Source organism: Triticum aestivum, chromosome 5A (genome assembly GCF_018294505.1).
Source record: "Triticum aestivum cultivar Chinese Spring chromosome 5A, IWGSC CS RefSeq v2.1, whole genome shotgun sequence".
In the NCBI taxonomy this organism is placed as follows: Eukaryota; Viridiplantae; Streptophyta; class Magnoliopsida; order Poales; family Poaceae; genus Triticum; species Triticum aestivum.
This window is the reverse complement of record NC_057806.1, coordinates 80258124-80274070: the sequence shown is the minus strand read 5'-3', so window position 1 is coordinate 80274070 and position 15947 is coordinate 80258124. Positions and strand designations below refer to the sequence as shown.

The window sequence follows — 15947 nt, the reverse complement described above, 5'->3', positions numbered from 1 at the left end:
GGGAAAATGGAGTTTGGAGGTCGAGCTTTGAGAGGAGAAAGCTTAACTAGCGTGGCTCGGGCATTTCATCGAACACCTCGTGTGCATAGGAGGTGAGCTAGAGCACCCAAATGCCCTCTCTCGCCGGCCAGAAAAAACAAAGCACTATGGAGTGCTCTGCTGCGACGACGGGGTATATATAGGCAACTCATTTGTCGCGGTTCGTGGCTGGAACCGGGACTAAAGCCCAGCCTTTTGTCCCGGTTCGAGCCAAGAACTGGGACCAATGTTTGTGGGCCAGGAGCGAGGCTCATTGGTCCTGGTTCGTGCCTAGAATCGGGACAAATGGGTCCATACGAACCGGGACCAATGCCTACGAGGCCCCGGCCGGCCCCCTGGGCTCACGAACCAGGACAAATGCATACATTGGTCCCGGTTGATGGAAGAACCGGGACTAATGGGCTGGCCAGGCCCGAACGAAAGCCCCTTTTTCTACTAGTGTAGTGAACCTATATGCAATGTCGTTTGTACATGAGTGGTGGCAATTTTTATTAATTTGCAGAGAGGCCCAAAAATCTTCGAATGATTTGATCCCAGCTTCGCTCACTTCATAGTTAAAGTCCGAGTTATACCCAAAGGCATCTTCCATTTACCTCCTACTTTAGTGTGGAATTTTGGAAGCTGAGTTGAATAGATGACTAGGACATTTATGACTTCAATTCAATGGATATATACATGGTCATTTTGTGGTAAGTTTCACATTGGATTGGACTACCGTGAAAAATAATTGCATGTGAACAAAGAGTACATCCTCACCCCATGAAAGAGCAGGTGAAGCATTCAAAAGAGATGCAAGCTGAGAGATGAACAGTTCATCGAGGGTATCCCGGTGCCTTTGGTACGGTAGGCTTGGAAGGCATCAGTAGCTCTTATGGTGCAGCAAGTACATTTTGAACATTTTTTTTATATTTGAACTTTTGAAATTTCTGATGAAAATTGTTTTTCACGTCCTGGTGCTAGCATTTATTCCTAGATTTATTTCAGTATTTCCGTCGGCGATGCACATTCAGTCGGAGGAGACGTTCCCGTCGACGACGAGATTCCTACTGTGACTTTGTAAATTTGATGATGATATGTCGGCTCAGTCTTTCGGAGGTGCTCATAGGGGTAGGGTGTGTGTGTGTGTGCGTCCTAGGGGTGAGTGTATGTGCATGTATATGAGCGACCGTGTCTGTACCATGTTAGAAAAAACTTATACATGCACTTAAGCCCATTTATTTATTATTAGGACAGTACTAGTAAGTGTGCACGTGCAACACACGTCTATTTGGACTAACACATTATACTAAACTTAATACAAGACAATTTATTCATAAATTTGAAATTTCCCTATAAAGTGCACAATCTCTTATTCCCAACTCGTGCAAATAATTTGAAATATCGTTTCTCCTTAATCAATACCATTTCTCCTTAATCAACATGTCTCCTGTATTAAAAGACCACCCACTTTTCCCAATGTATAAAACTCAAAATAGAAGATTCGTCATGATTCTCCATATGCACACATTTATGCAAGTATAATCACACATGAAAATGTCACTTAGGACAAGCTAAGTAACCGTTCCAGTGCCAACAAACTCTAGTCAAGAACTATTATTACAATTGAGTGTCAACCACAATAGTGGGAGTAGACCACTATGGTTTGTTGAAAAGAGGAAGCCATTGTCAGACTATAGAGAAGTGTAGAGATGTCTTGACTGCATAGAATTAGCTGTGAAACAAGACAAAGAAATGCTAGTTGGACCATCCGATTCTGCTATTGCATCACAATTGTCGTAATGTCTGGAAGCAAGAAAAATGACTTACTTTATTATGAAAATAGAACATGTAAACCAAATAAAAATTACAGTGATAAATTATAGTCCCTCCGTCCGGAAATACTTGTCGGAGAAATGGATGTATAGTTCTAGATACATCCATTTTCATTTCATTTCCGTGACAAGTAATTCCAGACGGAGGGAGTACTTGTTATTCACTGGACAAAAGCATTAATATGACAACTTGGAATAGTAACTTGAGTACTACACATTTCTTTAAGAGCTCAACATTCTAAAATTTTGACAATATAACAAATATCCTCTCAGTTTGTAGTAACAATGATATGAATATAAATAATTTGGAAATGGTCTTCAACATGCGTAGGCTATCACTTGTAAGAATAACGGTGGCAAAAAAGGCCAACAAATGCAAGTTTAGAAAGAAAAAGAACTACAAACATGCTTCCAATTTTTGCAACTCTAGTGGATAAAACATACCTTCCCTCTCAAGTCAGGAAATAGTCAAATGAAAAAAAATGTACTTATAAGTAGTAGAGATGAAGTCATAAGGATCATGATTCAAGATATTCGAAGAAAGATGGTTGGCCTCTCTATATGATGCAAACTCGTCACCTTTACCAATGTGGTCGTGCATAATATGTAATGTAGAGTGCAGCAATGAAATAAAATAAATGATGAGAATTTATCATGACCACAAAATATCCTACATTCATCTTCATCATAATCAACATGCATTTTTTGCTTCTCTTGTATGTGGTCCAAGTTTTCTATCAGGAAAACATGTTAACTCAACTGTAGATAAGTGCGCTATGAAAATGCTCATGTAAAATTACAATTGCCATGTATCTGCCGGACAAACAAATACACTTATGCAAACTTTAGGTTTTTTGAGTAAAACTTATCCGAACTTCAGTTTTTTTTCACTAAAACTTATGCAAACTTCTAGTATTTTTGTGAAATGTAATTTCATGACTGCAAGTAAGGTCTTGGTTCAGCGAATTTGTCTGTGAGTTCACTATGTAGTCGTGAGTGGGCCATGTAATAACAGGTAGTCAATACTTAAAAAATAGCAGATACCCAAAAATCAGTGAAAAAATAAAGAAAGAAGGCATTGGTTGCCTGAAACCCATCTGTGTGTGCTCCAACGCTCCTCTGTTTCTCATTGCCTCATTCCCATTTGTTGTACTTCTAGACTTGGCGCGTTCGTGTGAAGGCGAGCATCTCCGTCATTCAGGCCTGGGAGCGGCCGCGGCGACCGTGTCCTCTCGCCAGCTGGTGAGTCGGTCATCCAACTCTGAGGCGGTGGCCTCCACGCACCGGGGCATGGGGAGTTCCGACGTCCCATGAAGGTAGGGTGTCTTTGGACGACGTCGTCCAGACATGAGTACCGGACAAGCGTGTCCAATGGAGCAGCACGCGCCAAAGATGAGGGAGTCGGCGGTGGCATCGGGCGAGCGAGATGGGGTTGTGATTAGTTTCACCTCCACTGCCCTGGGGATGACAATGGTCGGCGGATTGGACTTGAAGGGCATCGGCGGTGGGTGGTTGTCGTCGTGGGTGTTGTGGATGGAGCTGAAATCAACGCGGATGCCGGTGGTTGCCTGAGAGCATGCCCAGGACATGGACGAAGTCGTTGCAGTCAGTAGAACAGTAACCTGGCCTCCAGGCAGAAGACAAAGGGCGGTGACGACACCTGTGTGTGCTCGGAGGAAGCCGCAGCTCCTGCTCACGCGTCTCCCACTATGGCTTGCATGCGTGGTGGGCTGGTGGCAGCAGGCGACTCGCGATCGCGAGTCCCTGATAGGAGACAAGAGGATGTGCCCGTGATTAGTTTCCTAATAATTAGATGCGTTCATGATTAGTTATCAAATAGGATGTCTCCGTGATTAGTTTCCTAATAATTAGATGTGTCCGTGAGTAGTTTTCTAATAGGATGCGCCCGTGATTAGTCTCCTAATAATAGGATGCGTCCGTGATTAGTTTCTTAATAGGATGCGTTCGTGACTATAGTTTCCTAATTGACAAGGCGTGGACTTTCATATTTTCCTCTGCGATGGAGTACGGTCAGTCAGTTTAAATTGCTAAGTGCACACAAAGAACATATTAAGTTAAGGCTAGCCGTTAGATTGAGTTTAGTGAGACTAATCATGCGGTGGTAATGAATCTGTGTACATTTTATGGGGTGTGTTTAGAGAAGATAATGTTTGTTGTTTTATAAGTAAGTATAGATGAAACATAATTTCATGACTGCAAGTAAGGTCTTGGTTCAGCAAATTTGTCTGTGAGTTCATTGTGTAGTCGTGAGTGGACCATGTAATAACAAGTAGTCAGTACTTAAAAAAAGTAGATACCCGAAAATCAGTGAAAAAATAAAAAAGAAGGCATTGGTTGCCTGAAACCCAACTGTGTGTGCTCCAACGCTCCTCTATTTCTCGTTGCCTCATTTTCGTTTGCTGTACTTCTAGATGTGTCACCACCGGCGACGTAGTGATGACAGTAAAAAAGAACACTCCATGCTTATACCTGATTAGTACGTGCGTACGACGCGTTCGCGTGAAGGCAAGCGTCTCCATCATTCAGGCCTGCGAGCGGTCGCGGCGACCGTGTTCTCTCGCTAGCTGGTGAGTCAGTCATTCAACTCTGAGGCGGCGGCCTCCACACACCGGGGCGTGGGAAGTTCCAGCATCCCATGAAGGTAGGATGTCTTTGGACGACGTCGTCCACGCGTGAGTACCAGACAAGCTTGTCCAACGAAGCAACACGTGTCAGAGATGAGGGAGTCAGCGGTGGCATCAGGCGAGCGAGATGGGGCTGTGATTAGTTTTACCTCCAGCGCGGCGGCCGAGACCTGCGGCGCCCTGGGAATGACGATGGTTGGCGGATTGGACTTGAAGGGCATCGGCGGTGGGTGGTTGTCGTCGTGGGTGTTGTGGATGGAGCTGAAGTCGACGCGGATGCCGGTGGTTGCCGAAGAGCATGCCCAGAACATGGACAAAGTTGTTGCGATCAGCAGAACAGTAACCTGGCCTCCAAGCACAAGACAAAGGCGGCGGCGGCACGTGTGCGTGCTCGGAGGAAGCCGCAAATCCTCCTCACGTGTCTCCCACCGTGGCTCGCGTGCGTGGTGGGCTGGTGGCAGCAGGCGACTCGCGATCGCGAGTCCCCGATAGGAGACAATAGGATGTGCCCGTGATTAGTTTTCTAATAATTAGATGCGTTCATGATTAGTTATTAAATAGAATGTGTCCGTGATTAGTTTTCTAATAATTAGATGTGTTAGTGATAGTTTCTTAATAGGATGCGTCCATGATTAGATTTCTAATAATAGGATGCGTCTATGATTAGTTTCTTAATAGGATGAGTCTGTGACTATAGTTTTCTAATTGACCAAGCGTGGACTTTTATATTTTTCTCTACGGTGGAGTACGATCAGTCAATTTAAATTGCTAAGTGCACACAAAGAACATATTAAGTTAAGGCTAGCCGTTAGATTGAGTTTACTGGGACTAATCATGCAGTGATAATGGATCCGTGTACGTTTTATAGGGTGTGTTTAGAGAAGATAATATTTGCTCTTTTATAAATATATAAGTAATAAGTATAGATAAATATAGATTATAAGTAAGTACAGATTTAAATACATTATAACTGAGCACTTTACCTACTCTCTCGGACCATTAGCGTTTTCAGCCGTTGGATCATCAACTTAGGGCATTATCAATCGTCAGATTTGTTGTGAATCGCACTAATCAGGCTTAGTTTGCTGTTATCAAGCACGGACCGTCCTGGGCCGCTGCTCTGGCCGTTTTTTTCGGCATCTCTGGTGAAATTCGGCCCAATGGGCCTTTAGTATCCTTCCTACGTGGTTTACCTTATAAAAATAAAAATTGTCGATTCTTTCAGCAACCGCTTCGCATTGCGGCCCCATGGGCAACTTTCGCGTGGCGGCCGACGCTTGGCGCTGGTGGCTCGCATCGGGGGGTCGGCTTGCTGAGCGACTCCATCGGGCGCTGGGCGGTGACAGGTGCATCTAACCGTCCGTCAGGTCGCGTCACCGGGAATTCAATGGAGCAGTGGCGGAACAGCGAACCTTCGGTTGTTGTTTGGAGTTGAATCACCGTCGATTGATTGAGGAAGTAAATCAGGGTCTATTAAATGTCAATCGATGCGCGCACTCTCCATTGGCTGATAATTGAAGGTCAGTTACCAATGTCGATTCACCTCTTCCTCCCGTCCACGGGGGTCCACATAATATCCATCGTCCTGCTGCTCCTTCCTCACTCCCCTCACTTACGCAGAACCTTCTCTGGCAGCCATAGGAGAAATATAGATCGGTAATTCATCTTTACTGTTCTTCCTGTTGTCCCTTGTTCATACCTCCCCATTCCCCCTAATTATTCATCTAATGATGCTAGATTTTCTTTTTGATACTGTTCTCTGTACTACAAAATTAATGCATGTTCTCTATCTTGACAGATTTGATATCGGTTCTGCTGGATTGGCTGGTTCTGCTAGATTAGAAGTTTTAGGGACTAACCATTTGGAAGATGAGACACTGTTTTGAACTTCAATGATTTGTTGCCTGAGAGTATAATGTTTCAGTCCCCGCATTTGGCAGTTGCCCAGATTGGTAATGCTATCACTTGTTGGTTTGCTGCAGTATTCTCTGCTAAAGTGCAGAGTTTAACTTAGAGTAATCACTAATCCTTGTAATCTCTTGCTATGTTAAGGCATCCGTGCTTCAAACATGACTATGCTCAGTTATCTTTGAAATTTCTTTCAAATGCTTAGTGGTGTGTTCATTCTCTCATGTTCCTAGCTTTCTAGAAATGTATGATATATGCAGATTCATCATATGCAATAGTAGCTACAGGTGCTCGCTGTATGGCGCTGACACACATAACTGAATTGTACAGCTGCACTGAACACTACCCGGAAGCTTAGAATTTGTGAGGTTTTGTTGTTGCAAAGAAAGAAATGTGCCTGCACCACCTCTAATTTTCTGGATGCCACAGCAGTGTCCAACCATATAAATTTTCTTATACATTCTGTACTTTTTATCACTGTATCTATTCGATAGTCACTTTTACATGAAATGCAAAAGCTTTTTGTTGTGCCTTTTAAAAAATAATGACATTTCTATGTTTAAAGGGGGGGGGGGGGGGGGGGGGGGGTCAATGGATCCAGGTAGCAGTTGTCGATCATGACATGAGTCGCTAACAAATGAGCGTTACATGTGAATATATCCGTCCAGGATTAGCATTCTATACGATGTGTTCCATGGGAACAAAACTGCTATTGCTTACCTGAAAATAAAATGATGACGGATGTAGGAAGGAGGTACACCCGTCAGTCTATCGAAAGCAGAAGTTCACTAAGCAAGAGTAGAAGTTGGCATAGCTATGTTATATCTGTAATGCGGACAGCATATATACTTCGGCATATGGTTGTCTTCTGCTACATGAGTTGCCAATTAAGATATTCACCAGCTGGGCATTGTTACGATTTTATTGAAATAATTTTTTACGACCGATTTACTGCAGCTATTATAGTATTCCATATATTACTGAAAAAATAATCCATACATTTTCTTCTTTGCCTCTCTTGTTTCCTCCTCCTTCCGTTGTTTAGAACCACAAAATCAAACTGATACCAACCTTCTTACCATCTAACATAATCCTACAAAAACTAATAATCAACTTATAACTTAAACATGATTGCAATATTACCCTTAGTTATATCACACCATCAAGCTACTACATTTATACGCAGCAACGCGCGCCTACAACGATCTAGTAAGTATAGAAAACTGCACCTAAACCGAGCTCTCTCTCACGTCAGTAGGCTTTGTGGTCGTTCGTTTTACTGATTTAATAATTCCTGGCCGTCAGACCTGTTCCATTAGCGGCCAACTCATGTAGTGTCCTGGCCCAACTGCCTAAGGGGTTGCGAGCTCTCTGATTAATTGGTCCGCTTGGGACAGCCTAATCGACCGAAGATTCCAACCTGGGCCAACCCTAAGATGCTGCCGCCGCCGCCGCCGCCGCTACCTAGGCGAACCCTAGATGCCGCCGCCACCGCCACGGCCGCTGCTGCCATACTCCCCGACTCACAAGCCCGCTCGCCGTCGTCTTCTCCTTTCCCACTGCAAATCCGTGCGCCAAGATCCCCTACCGCTGCGTAGATGACCCACTTCCACACCGCCGGATCAACGCTGCCGATCCCGTCCAAACCCACCGCCCCCCAAGTCGTCCACCGTGACCTACAGCAATCGCGGCGACTCCCTATTCCTCTCCCTCCGCGCCATGGAGTCTCTGGTTGGTCTCTGTTCATTTCAAACAAGGTGGTCAGGACGTACGTCCTGTGCCTCTCTTTGTTACTGCACCTCGTTTGAGACGAACACAGACCAACCAGAGTCTCCTGGCATGGCATCATCAGGAACCATATAATCTCTTCTTGCCTCGAGAGATGGGATGCGGCAGGTTCCATCTCCAATTGCAAGCTTCCGAGTAGTATCGGTCATGGCCAGGCCGTAAGAGATGCGCCAGTTTCTATTGATCAATAATGGTTACAATTCAATCAATTTCTGTTGTTGCAATTCATGTAGCTTTTGGGCTAAGATGGGTCGAATCGTTTGATTTAGGGACATGGACGTGGTGCCGCGAACTCATGTTGTCGAAACCTGTCCTGTTGTGAACAAATGTATGTGCAAGACCTATATGGGCTATGACGCCCTAACTATATTGTGAGTGTTTAAGAGATCATGACTTGTGGCAAATGGCGATGAAACTACCTGCATGCATTCGCTCGTGAACATGTAGCTTTTGCCCACGTATCTTAGAATATTACATCATTTGCTACTTTGCAGCATGTTTACTGAAGTTACTCAATGTACAGTGCCTCCCACGGATGGAAACCTACATCACGAAGAGTCATCTCCAGCTGCTGATGCCCGTAGGATTTCCTTGGGCAGCTCCTTACAAGTTGATATTGTCCTATGAAGGGTATGCCCAAAGAATTAACATACTTTGTAGATTTCTCATAATTGTGTTTGTGTGATGGAAGCTCTACGTACTGCCGTCTTCTAGAAATCTTATTGTCTGCACATGAAATCAGCATAATGTCAAATGATCCATACCATCTTATAGTCGCCTATGTGGAAGTTGATATTACAAGGCATACTGTATAATCTAAGTTGTCCCATTACACATATTTACTAGATGAATCTGTATTATGTGGCATAAATAAAAGTAATGTTCAATTAACTTTTACTCATAACGAGAGCGCTTTCTATGTAGGAAAAATAACCGAACCTGAAAATTTCCTACCCATGAATTTTAATAGTTGGCCCATCTAAATTGTCCCATTATTTTCCACACTATCTTCTACTGCTAGGAAAAATGCCTCCAGTAATTTTTGAACCATCATGTATAATCTACAGTCCCAAATATGAAGCATACTTTCCTCTTAATATTTTAGTTATCTACCCTTTCATCTGTCTGTCCTCACACACACCAACCTCACACCAACTAAAGCCCATTAGACCGAAGAAAAAACCATGTCCTGCCATACTATCCCTATAATTCCTTGCAAATCAATTAGATTTCATATCTCTTCTATTACTAACAAATATATAGGTCATAGATGCAAATTTAATTAAGGTCCATGAGTCATGTATTCTATATTTAACAATAAAATTCCAAATAGTCGGGCGCGGCAACGTGAACCACCAATGATCTGTGGCGAAGCATGGCCACGCGGGCTAGGGGGTCAGACCTCGTTGATGCATGTGGCGACACTTGATCTTTGCAGGAAATTGATGAAACAGTCGACTGAACTGATGAAACAGTGGACTGAAGCTCATCTGCCTAGGTCCAAGGAATTGATGAATTGTTAGTTCCTGGAAGACAGCTGATGTGCGCCACTCACCGGAGGGGATTAATGAAGGTATATATGTTACTCTTTTTCCAACCTGCTGCTGCTTGAGTTCATGCACCTGTATGGGTGTGTTTGGTCTGGGAATCAAGTGTCATGGAATGGAATGGTTCCATTCCAGGGGAACGGGTCCGTTCCATTCCTGTGTTTGGTAGGAGCAAAAGAGCGGAACGGGTTGGTTCCGTTCCGCTGTTTGGTTGGAAGCACGGAATGAAAAATGGAATGACATAAAATTCAAAATTTCGACAGCATTTCGTTTGTATTTTCAAGAAAGAGGACATAACAATATATATTGACAATCTTAACATATAAATGACAACACATATAACAAAGCTTTCAACAAAGTGCACATAGTTAACAGCATACGAAATTCCCAAAAGCAACCAAAGTGCAATAGAGCCATAATACATGTCAAGTTCACATACTTGACAGCCACACATGTGAAGTTCACATACGAAATCTCCAAAAGCAATCAAAGTGCACTACAGCCATACATGTGAAGTTCACATGCTTGGCAACCATACAACCATACAACCATACTTGACAGCTTGAATTGCTCGTTCAAAACAGCAGCACATTGTCTATGATGCACATCTCTGAATCCACTTGAAGTTCTCTTCCCATCAGCAACAAGACCAGCCAAAAAACCAAGCATGGTTTTCGTCATGGAATTGGTCCACACAATGATCCCAGCTCTCCCGGAGCTCCCACTTGCAGCGGTGACTTCGACACTCTCCATTTCTGTCCAACCAACAAAAGATTGCAAAAACATGGATTATAGCATTTCAAATACATGTTTCAAATAGAGTAAATGATACAATCTGTCCAGCCATCAAATAAATTCAAATGTAGTTGCCTAAACATCACAAATACATGTTTCAAATAGAGTAATGATACAATCTGTCCAGCCATCAAATAAATTCAAATGTACTTGCCTAAACATCACAAATACATGTTTCACATAGAGTAAATGACACAATCTGTCCAGCCATCAAATAAATTCAAATGTACTTGCCTAAACATCACAAATACATGTTTCAAATAGAGTAAATGATACAAATACACGGAGTGTGCCACACTCATAGATTAGCATACATGAGTTGTCTATCTTCCCACATTTGGGCTGCCATTTGTAGCCTACGGTCTACCACGGCCCTAGTGTCACTTGCTTGTTGCCTTGATGTTCGAATTGGTTGGGTGGTCCATGTCACTTCTGGTATAATAAATTCATCAATCCCTTGTGATAGTGCATAATTGTGAAGAACACAACAAGCTATAACAATGTCAACTTGTGTCGGGAAAGTAAAGAATGGTTTGGCGTCATCTAAAATTTTGAAACGCCTCTTGAGAGATCCAAAAGCCCTATCTACCGTCACCCGTAGTGAAGAGTGCCTAAGGTTGAATAGCTCCTTATCATTTTGGACTGGATTGTTGCCCCACTCATTCAAATGGTACCTCACACCACGAAAAGGTGGTAAGAACCCGGGCTTTGCTCCATAACCGGCATCAACTAGGTAGAACTTTCCTAAAAAGGTGAAACAAATATTTGTGACAATGGTTTCATGAGGCAAAGAACATATGCACAATTTCTATCTAAGCCGACTTCTTACCTGGTGGTACTTGTAAGCCTCTCTCACGTGTTAACGCATCAGCTAAAACGGTTGCATCGTGTGCTGACCCTTCCCAACCAGCCAACACATACGTGAAGCGGAGATCAAAAGCTACCGCTGCCATCACATTTTGGGTTGTAAAGGCCTTCCTACCACGAAAAGAATGCTCCACATCTTTGGTAACACCTGCTTGCACATGTATACCATCGATAGCTCCAATACAATCCTATATAGTGACAAGTAGTAAATACCATATCATATAGCCTACATACCTAAGGAATAGTTTTAGAAATTACCTTAAAATATGGGTCAAACCGATGATTTCCTGCAATTTTTGCTGGGGTCTCCAATGATGGTGGCCGTATATAATCATTACGAAGCTCTCCTATGGCAAGAAGAGCCTTTCTAAAATAGATGCTGGTTGTGCCGTATGATCTACAAAAGTTGGCTGACACAACCCTATTCCGAAGATTATGCCCAATTGTATGCAAAAACATCGCCAATTGTTGCTCCACGCTAAGATGTGGACTGTCTTCTAGCAACTTGCGATCCCTCAATATGGCACACAAATTAAAAAACACAGCTCTTTCAAACCTTAACATGTTTTTACACAACAAATCACTTTGCCATATTTTTTGGTTTAGATAATCAAATCTAATTCGGTCTCTTTCATGCATTGGCCCATAGGTAATGCGTGGTCCTCTTTTCCTTATTACAGCCCGAACAATGGCTGCCATTGCAGCCAGTGCAACAAAAACAGCAGCTCCCCTAACCATCTTTTTTCTTTTGTTCATCTTCTTGACCATCTACAAGTGATGCATACTATCAAAAATATGGCTATCAATGATGCTTACATCAACATATATATTGCAAAGATACACTGGACAACATGTATTTTGGTACAAATTAGGAATAAAGATCTCCATCAATATGCATGAGCAGCAGCAACATATACACAATACGGTCTCCATCTCTCTCTGTCATTCTCGGCTGGGAATATGCATGAGCAGCAGCACCATATACAAGAGGAAGTGATGGTTTACCTTGAGAGTGAGGAGCTGTGCTGCGCCTCTGCTGCCGCTGTGAGCTCGCCGGAAGCCGCCGCCTCCCCGCTGCTAATCCTCTGCAAGCCGCCCCAACCAGATCCGGATCGAGCCCCCCTTGTTCTGCTGCAAATCGTGAGAGGGAAGAGAGGGGTTAGCGGGCGACGGGGAAGGGAGGAGCCAGCCGACGGGGAAGGCAGGAACCGGGCGCGGGGAAGGGGAGAACTGGCCGGCGCCGCCGCTCAGATCGATGGAGGGGGAGAGAGAGGAGGGGGAGGCGGCGCACCTGGGGAGAGACGATAGGGCTGCGTGGGAGCGCGAGGGCGAGCGGTTCCGCGTGGTCCGGCCCTTTTCGAGGTCTCGCCTCGTTCCGCATCTGGGCCGAATATTCGGTCCGGAGAAACGAGCGGGTGCCGATCCAAATCTCAACCGAACGCGAAAACGGGGCCTAGTAATGGGTCGGACCCATGACGTTCCGGTCCATGACTCCAACCAAACACACCCTATATGTATGCTTCGTCACTTAATTCTCTCGAGTCTTCTTACTCTGGCAGCAGAAATTCAAGCAGCTACATTTTTTTTGGATATGTTGCCCTCTATCATCTTTTTTTTACGCCTACAATCCCCCCTTCCATCCAACGATTTTGTGCTCTAATGTTATTCAAATCTCAGCTTTTATAGGTGGTGTCATCCTTTTTTTGGTCAACTGACTGATTCGGGCAAATCTTGGAGATTGGTGCTCATATTTTTGTTTGTGGGGAGTTCTTTACTTGACAAATCCGTAATGGCTGCTTGTCAGGTAATTAGTTCAGATGTGGGACTGGCTTACCTCATATCTTCATGCAAATATAATCCAAACATTGTCTATTTATATCATGGTGTTTCCATCAAGATGTTAACTGAACTTCAAAACAAATCAGTTCGTTGTGATCACCTAATTGCCTTAAGTTATTTGAGACCTGAAAAGCTGGGCTTGTTTAGAATTGGCTTGCTATGATGCTACAGTACTAACAAGTCACAAGTGGTCAAGAGACGTTTAAATAGATTCGTTGAGTTTATAATTTATTTATCATGGTGTCATGTATGCATTGCGATACATTCTAGATTCTACCACACTGGCTAGATATCTGATTTGACAGTGTCATTTGATATTCTTAGGAGGTCTCATTCTTTGAGGAAGGAGAGCCTAAACTTGATGGGAAACCTAGAGACTTTGAAGGTTTGCTTTGCCCCTTGGTTGAGATTTAGCATGGCATTGATGTGACTGACTTTTATTTATGTGTGCTGTGACTAACTCCGTCTTAAAGGAGTAACCTATCGAGCAGTTAATAATTCGGACATCACCGCATGATTGCTTCAAAAGTGAAATCACCAACCTGCATGAAAAAGATAGAATCCGCCTTGTATATTTCTAGAGCTTGTGCCCAATTCTTCAGTTTCTTGCAAGTTGGTTTCTAAGCACTTGAGTAAATTTCACTTATTATTCTTAATTCACTTTTCAGTCTTACTAAATAATACGTTGATTAGAATTTATCACTTGATAAGCTACTGCTCTTATGTTTTTGTACATGTAATAACAAGCACTTTACAGGCATAAACACATACTACAGTAATGCATTCACGTGCTTATACTCCAAACTTGAGTGTGCAAAGGTGGCGCTACTTGAATTCTGCACTAACTAATAATAACCTTTGCTGTGAGTTTCCTGTAACGCTTCGTTTGGATGTCTCCATTCGGGAGCTCCGTATTGTATTGGTCTGAATTCCAAATCAATGAGGAAACTGAAATGGCACGAATACGAATTCACCTGTTTGGTTGTCCAGTGAATTGGCCCTTGAAATGCCTCTGAGATTTCAATACCAAATCATGTTTGGATGACAAACTTTAGAATTGCATAGCCATGGAGGGGTTTGGCAAGAAGATCTAGGTCATGGCCATGGATCCATGGTGGAGCAGTGTTGTGGCTGCACAAAAAGAGGAGAAGCTAGTACATCCGTAATGGTGGAGTGCTGTACAGAAGGAGCTGCAGCTCATGGAGAAGGGAGGGTTTGAGCCAGGCAACGATAGGCAAGGACGACGGCCACACGTGGCTAGAAGGGCGGAGCCGACGGTGGGGCGCGTCAGTCCTGGGCCGCCGTTGACCTCCATGGCGGGGCGCAGCACAGGGCGACGGGAAAAGCTGTGGGGAAGAGGGGAGGGACAGACCCGCGCCGCCGCCTGTTGCCGTTGTGGTCGCCGCCGCCATGACCTAGGTCAGCGCTCGAGTTCGCCCCTCCTGTTCCCCTTCGCTGCCTTCTGTTTCTGTTTCGTGGGCTGAAGCGGTACCTTTTGCGGGAGAGAGCGATTTCGGGCCAATTCGGAGCGCCACCCCTCCGTAACGTGGGAGGGAGATTTTCACGGAAGCGAAAACGGGCTTGAATTGCCTTTTCATTTTCAATACAATTCAGTGTCCAGCCAAACGTCCGTATTGACCCAGATGATTACGAAATCCATTTCCTGGGCTCCAATTGAGACATCCAAACGCAGTGTAACTGAAATTTGTTGCAGTGTGCATTTGTATATGACCATTGTATGCTGTAAGATTCATGATCTATAATTAACCAATCCTGATCTCCATTTGTCTGATAAGAGAAGAGTACTATTCTGTTCTCATTTAGTTTCTTTCCTACGGATGGAACAGAAATACTACACATTCCTAGCTTTTGTCTTTTCCACTCTTAGTAGTTCTGATATGTACCGATCGTATATTTGTTTCTTGGTCTCATACTAACCGGAGAGAACAATTACTATACTTGATTGGCCCCTACCCTATGAAGATAAAATATTATCTGCGCCATGCTAAATAATTACCATTGCTAGCATATTTGCCCATTTTAAAAATATATCATATGTAATGCTCACTGTCCAACTATCAGCTTGAAAATATATCTGCAAATAAACTGATGGCTTCAGTAGATCCAAAGTTCAAGGAAGCTATCCTTAAATATGTACAACTCCATCTGTGTAAACATCTTCAAAAATATCTATGTACTAGACCATATATACTTCATATTCCTAATTAAGTCCTAAGATAGCAACATTTATATGATGATTATCTAAACCTGTATAGTTTTGCCATCTCGTTTCAAATGGACATTCCTACCTGTTTGCCCACTGTTCATAAAAGCAGCACACAGGAAAACATTTATTATATGACCTGTTCACTGTTGTGCCTTCGTAGAAGTATGTGCGATTCATATTTCCACAAGTTTTTTGAATATGGCTAATGGTGCATTTTGCATATGGTTCGTAATAAAATATGATGTTTGCTGCATGTAAGATATATTAAGTGATATTCTACTGTGAAAACCCTGGTAACTTCTCTATGGCCTTTAGCAAATTATAGGCCCTACCGTTGCACATTCAATTCTACCAGTTACTTTCCATGTATATAGTTTTATCTACTGAACAACATCAGTTTTTTTACCAGAAGTACAATATATTTCTCCTCTTTCCATATGTAAGATCTTTATTACTCTTTGTGCATAATTTTACCATATCT

General features: G+C 43.3%; 1 long non-coding RNA gene across 1 annotated transcript; it reads left to right on the top strand.

The window, feature by feature from the left end:
• The first annotated feature begins 9206 nt into the window (after nt 1–9206).
• LOC123106632 (uncharacterized) lies at nt 9207–13870 on the top strand. The gene is made up of 3 exons (XR_006451420.1): nt 9207–9764; nt 13078–13204; nt 13564–13870. It is a non-coding gene; the product is annotated as an uncharacterized lncRNA (long non-coding RNA).
• Nucleotides 13871–15947: the final 2077 nt, after the last annotated feature.